The following is a 5,624-nucleotide window of genomic DNA, read 5'->3' as shown; positions in this document are numbered from 1 at the left end:
TGACTTTTTTCTTCCTTTTTTGTTTTATTTTTCTATCTTTAGACCTTAATATAATTTTAATGTCTTCAGAAATAATTTGACTATGGGTTATCTAACCTACTGCCCAATAACCCACTGTGCCAAGAACTTTAAATATTATGTAGGGTCCACAAGCAAAAGAGTGGGCGTATATTGAACCCCACAACCCTAAACTCTTATCTAAGCATTCAAATTCACATTTATGTATACTATATACACATTTTTAATCTAATAAAAGACTTTTTTAAAAATCTGTCAGTCTGTCGCCTTCTCCATTTCTATGTCTGTCAGATCTTAATAATGAGTTGGTAGCCTTTAACCCCTCCACAATAAACTTGGTTCTCCTCTCTTACTTCCTTTTTCTTCCATCATACAAAATTCAACAGTAAGGAAGATCGCTGAAGGGAAGGGTCAAGGACTTTAACTGTCATTAGCATTTAGATTTGAACTGGTATGAGGTTTGGGGTATGAAGCGGAAAGATTTTCAAGTGGTGAAGAGATGGATGGTAGCAGGTGAGCACAGAGAGATTTGAGCAGCAATATGAAAAGCAACAGAAAATGCAATAAAAGTGTGACAGAATTTGTTTTTTTGAGCAAATAAGAAGAGAAACTGTAAAAGAGGTATAAAGAAGCAATTTAAAAATGAGAGTCAGTGTGCATGAGAAGTGGGATTCAAAGAGAAGTGCTGAAATGTGTTTGGCTGAATGGAAAGAAATTTTGATCTAAGAAAAAGCCAAATGGGGAGATGAAGGACTTCTCATCTTCTTATTTCATCACAAAATCCAATTAGTGTCAGAGAAAGAAATGGTTGAAGAATCTTTAAGTAAAGGGAGAATGCTAGGTGATTTAGCTGTAGCTCTTTGGCTTCCTGAGTCCATGACTGGATCATGATCGATCCTTCTCGTAGAGACAAACTGTCAGGTACCCCCCTTCTAACAAAACTGTCAATGTTTACCAGTGAGTACAAGGGAAGGATCATGGCAATGTCACTGCACTGAATGATGGACCACACAAAGCAGTAATTGTCCCAAGATGCCAAAGACAGTTTATAAAATGTAAATTTGATAAAAAGCTAAAGGATTTTACTAGTTAACACAAAAAACAAAGTTCCCCATAACTGGTCAATATTACTGATGCAGATGTTTAAGGTTGAGTTCATTTCAAGTAGTTTATATTCTGTTTAATCGGCAGCACTCACAGAAATGAAAAAAAAAAAAAAAAAACCCAAACAAACATGTTTGGGTTTAACTTAAGTCACTGAGAAAGTGTCTTAAACCTGCATTCTATTTAAAGGCCACCAGATGGTGATAGTCCTGTGGAAGTCTGTGGGAAGACGACTTTATGTCTTGACCTCTGTAAAGACTTCCCTGCAACTTTACGGGCTCAGTCGCTCACTTTTAAATAAATAATTTAATCTATTTTGAAAATCTTGGTCACACTATTTTCAGAGGTTCAAAATGGAGGATTATCTGTGGTATGAAACTTAATTTACTAATGACTTATCAATCACCAGACAATAGCCAATGAGTATGCAGTTACATAGTCAAACCCACCTTCGTCATCATAACCATATTTTCCCACCAAGATAGTGAAGCCTAAAAAGAGGATTTCAGAAATCAACGAGTCATGTCACGGTAGCTATATATCAATCTTTTATACCACCTATGCTAGTATCTATGAAGTTATATTTGTAGTGGCTTTTTGAAAACCTTTATGACAGAACACTTTGAGATGAAAGGAGATTGCAGGTTTTAACTGCCCAGATTTCACTACACAAGCACTGCTTGCCTTGCTTGCCCTGACAGGGTGCTATATTACTGTGCTACTCAAGCCAACCTTGGAATATGAGGGAGAGACACATTAAACATCAGCTGGCCTGTCAGCCATCTGGTTGCTCCAGCCATTGTCATAAATAATATATATTAAGAAAGAATGGGACTAATTTAAAACACTGTGAGCTAAGTTAATCTTGGTTTGACTTGAGACTATTTAATGGTACTGAAACAATTTCCTGTGTAACAAACAAGGACATCTACACTGAGGTCAGAGTTCGGAGATAATTCAATTCTCCTTAAATAGAGTTAACAGATTTTCTGGATAATGTTATAGTGAAAAAACATGTGCAAATATGCATATGCATGTGTGTGTGTGTGTGTGTGTGTGTGTGTGTGTGTGTGTGTGTGTGTGTGTGTGTGTGTGTGTGTGTGCTTTTTTTTGCACAAAGAAAGCACGAAAGACAGCCTGCCTGCACCTGTTTCTGATTTAAATGCCCTGATACAGATCTCAGACTTACTCCCTTGGACTCTCGGCATCACAAGGGAATGAGCTGTCTATTTGGCATGAATATCTGCAATGGAAAGTGTGTACATGTGTGAGTATTTAGCACTATGAATGCTGGGTATGACTTGCCTGTGTGTGCGTGCACCTGTGTGTGTTTATACACTGACCATTGCATGTGTGGGTACTTTTGGTCATAAGCGTTTATGTGTGTACCTGGCAAATGTTTTACACTGAATTGACCATCCCATCATCTGCCGCAGGTGTAACAACTTCCCTTGTTTCTCCACTGGCAGCTAAGTAACACCAAAAGATCATTTGTCTTGATCACTGTCTTGAAACATGAAAATTATAGATAAAGAACCTTTCCAGTAGAAATTAGTACAAAGTACAAACTTTAATCATTCTTGCAAATCCTGGTGAAATAGTCTTATTTGAAAAGTTCCTTACAGGAGACACAACACGGCTGCTTTGATCCATCTTGGCATTGCTTGAATTGTTTGAATTTTAACTTAGTTAAAGCTTAGCTTAGTGAAAGTTAAATTGTTAGTAAATCACATATTGTTCCACAATGTCAAACCATATCAAAAAAGCCATTTTGCACAACGTAGTGCATATCCATCCACCTGGAAGTTTGTTTGAGATGTTTTCTCCTCAGGCTATTTTGACTGTTACTGATATAACTGGTGTTCCTATATGCATAAGTGTGTTTCTGTACACATGAATGCATAGTGTTTATTTCTTTTTGTTTGTTTGTTTGTTTGTTTGTTTTTTGTGGTCTGCAGTATGCCTGAGCAGTGTTTTGCAGGTGTTCATGCTTTTGTGTATGTGGGTTGATATGGGTATCATAAAGTGTTTTTCCTCTAAAATCAAGTCCCCTGAAGCTAAAGCATGAATTGTGTCTGCAAGGTGATAAACAGACTGTAGGAAACACGTGCATTCTGTGTATGTGTCTTTGTGTGTATGTGAAGAGCAATTTGAGTTTTGCTTTTCTGGTAAATGGAGACATTTTTGGTGTCACTGATTTCACAGAACATATTTTGGTTTAGGTCATGGGTTTGGCACAAAAGTATGCATGTAGCTGAGGTGGCTAGTCTAGATGTTGAATTAAGTCAGTCAGAATCCTCACAAATAAAATAAATTAAAAATAAATAAATAAATGTATTGGCACTATTAGAATTAATTACAGAAAAGGGTACTGCTTAGTTTTTAAACCCAACACAGTATTTCTGCTTGTCACTGTCTGTCCTTTTGAACAGTTTAATGGTTGTATAATACAGTGAAGAGCAAATTTTTTAGTAACTCTGATTTTGATGATGAAAAAAAAATTGTGCTGTGCAATTTGAGTTTTGCTTTTCTGGTAAATGGAGACATTTTTGGTGTCACTGATTTCACTGATTAAAGACTTCTGCATATGTGAACGTTTGTATGTTGACCAAGTGGGCAGCGGGCTGCCTAATTCATCATACAGCCTATCTGCATATCTAACTTCATCATTAAAAAACATCCTTGAGTGTAAACTAAAGTTGTTTTTCCTGGAGAGCAATGATAGGCCATCTAAATAAAGGGAACCCAAACTTTCATTATGACTTCAGATAAGCAGGCGGCTGAACCTGTAATGTAGTGTTGAGTTACAGTCTGAGGGAGGGTGGCTGTGGGAGCATTGTAAATAGCCTAGTAAATCACTAATATGTACTGCAGACTTTCTACACAGTCTGCTACAGCAGATAGCAGTATATTGGCAAAGTCGATTTAGCCTAAAGCCAGATATACATCCATTTTCAATGGCATTGCTACAGTAGAACTTAATGGACTTAGAGGTTTCAGACTTTCTTACTGTAGCTTGTGAAGAAAATGTAAGCACATTTAAATATATATTGCAACAGGAAGCTGTGTGCTGAGGAAACATTTTGAAAACCAATCTGCATCTGGAATAAAGAGGTGGATAAAGAAAGAAGATATGGTAGTATAATGCATTTTATGCAAGATTTTTAAACATCTAAACAAAACCAGGCAGGTTTTAATGTGGAATCTGATCCCCTAACAGTTCCTGTGAAGCTCTTTAATCTACTTCAGCTCCTACTGTGTGTTTAAAGGCAGGTAATAATGTGTGTCTAACAATCATTGGAAGTTTGGAGCAGTTATCCACTTGATTTCCTGTCAGGGTAAAAAGTAAGCTGTCAGGTCTGATCATTTTCATGATGTTCATTCTTTCTGAGGTCTCCAATGGCCTGGCTGTGACCCTGACCAAGGGGTTAAAAGTCACATGTTTCCCACCATTCCTCTGCATTGCAACTATGCAGCCTTCAAGTTGAGTGTGTGCATGCAGAATAGAGAACCAGTTTCACTGTAGGAGTCAGGACTATGGCTGGGTGCTGTCAGGTCAAGGTGAAAACAAGATTTTATGGGAAATCTGTTTCTTGTTAAGACTTTTTCTCATCTCCAGCAGTTTTTCTCCTCTTGCTTGTCTGACAAGCTGTGAAGTACTTATGAACGGCACTAGTTATTCTTGTCAAACATCCCTTTTTCATGTTTTCAACAAATATGCATGCCATGACATTGCCTAGTTGGTATTTTCTTAAACTATCAGTAAGTGTTCCTGGTGGTGCAGTTAGTTCAGCATTGTCTGTGAATCAGGACCCTTTTTGACATAAAGCTACTGGTTTCATTAAAGAGGTGTAATGTCAGTTTTGCAACTGAAAATTTGGACACAGCTATTTTTGAGGTTGATCTTAATAATAATAATAATAATAATGGATTGCATTTATATAGCACTTTTCGGGACCCCTCAAAGCGCTTTACAATACCACTATTCAGTCACTCTCACATTCACACACTGGTGAAGGCAAAATACAGTTGTAGCCACAGCTGCCCTGGGGCAGACTGACAGAAGCGAGGCTGCCACTCCCAGGGAAACTGAAGCTCTGATGCTTCCAGTTTGGGTTATTACCCAGACTACTGTGGCCGTTGACAATGTACGAGGTCTCACTCAATCATGCCAATCGCTCCTACGTTAAGGAGTGGCTCGGACTTCAAATGCCTCAGCAACATTGCACTCTATAGCGACAGGATACTGGCATTGCCTATCCCTAGCCTGGTAGAGGAGTTTAAATGTGCAAAAGTGAGGCTTGAGATGTCACTCACAGACTCCCACAGCTCCCACCCTAGCGACGGGGAGGAAGTGGACCCCGGCCACATCTGTGCTATAGGCCAAATCTGCTCTTTGACATCGTGATGTGGTGGGTCACATCCAAGAGGGCAGAGGAGGACTTGGTCTTGGGGCAGTAACACCTTGGTGGCAACAGGCCTCAGTAACCGAATGTCGAAAA

This window comes from Diplotaxodon limnothrissa, linkage group LG7 (assembly GCF_057381915.1).
Source record: "Diplotaxodon limnothrissa isolate DT_005_m linkage group LG7, D_limnothrissa_male_GT1.1, whole genome shotgun sequence".
Lineage (NCBI taxonomy): Eukaryota > Metazoa > Chordata > Actinopteri > Cichliformes > Cichlidae > Diplotaxodon > Diplotaxodon limnothrissa.
Note: the sequence above shows the minus strand (reverse complement) of the source record.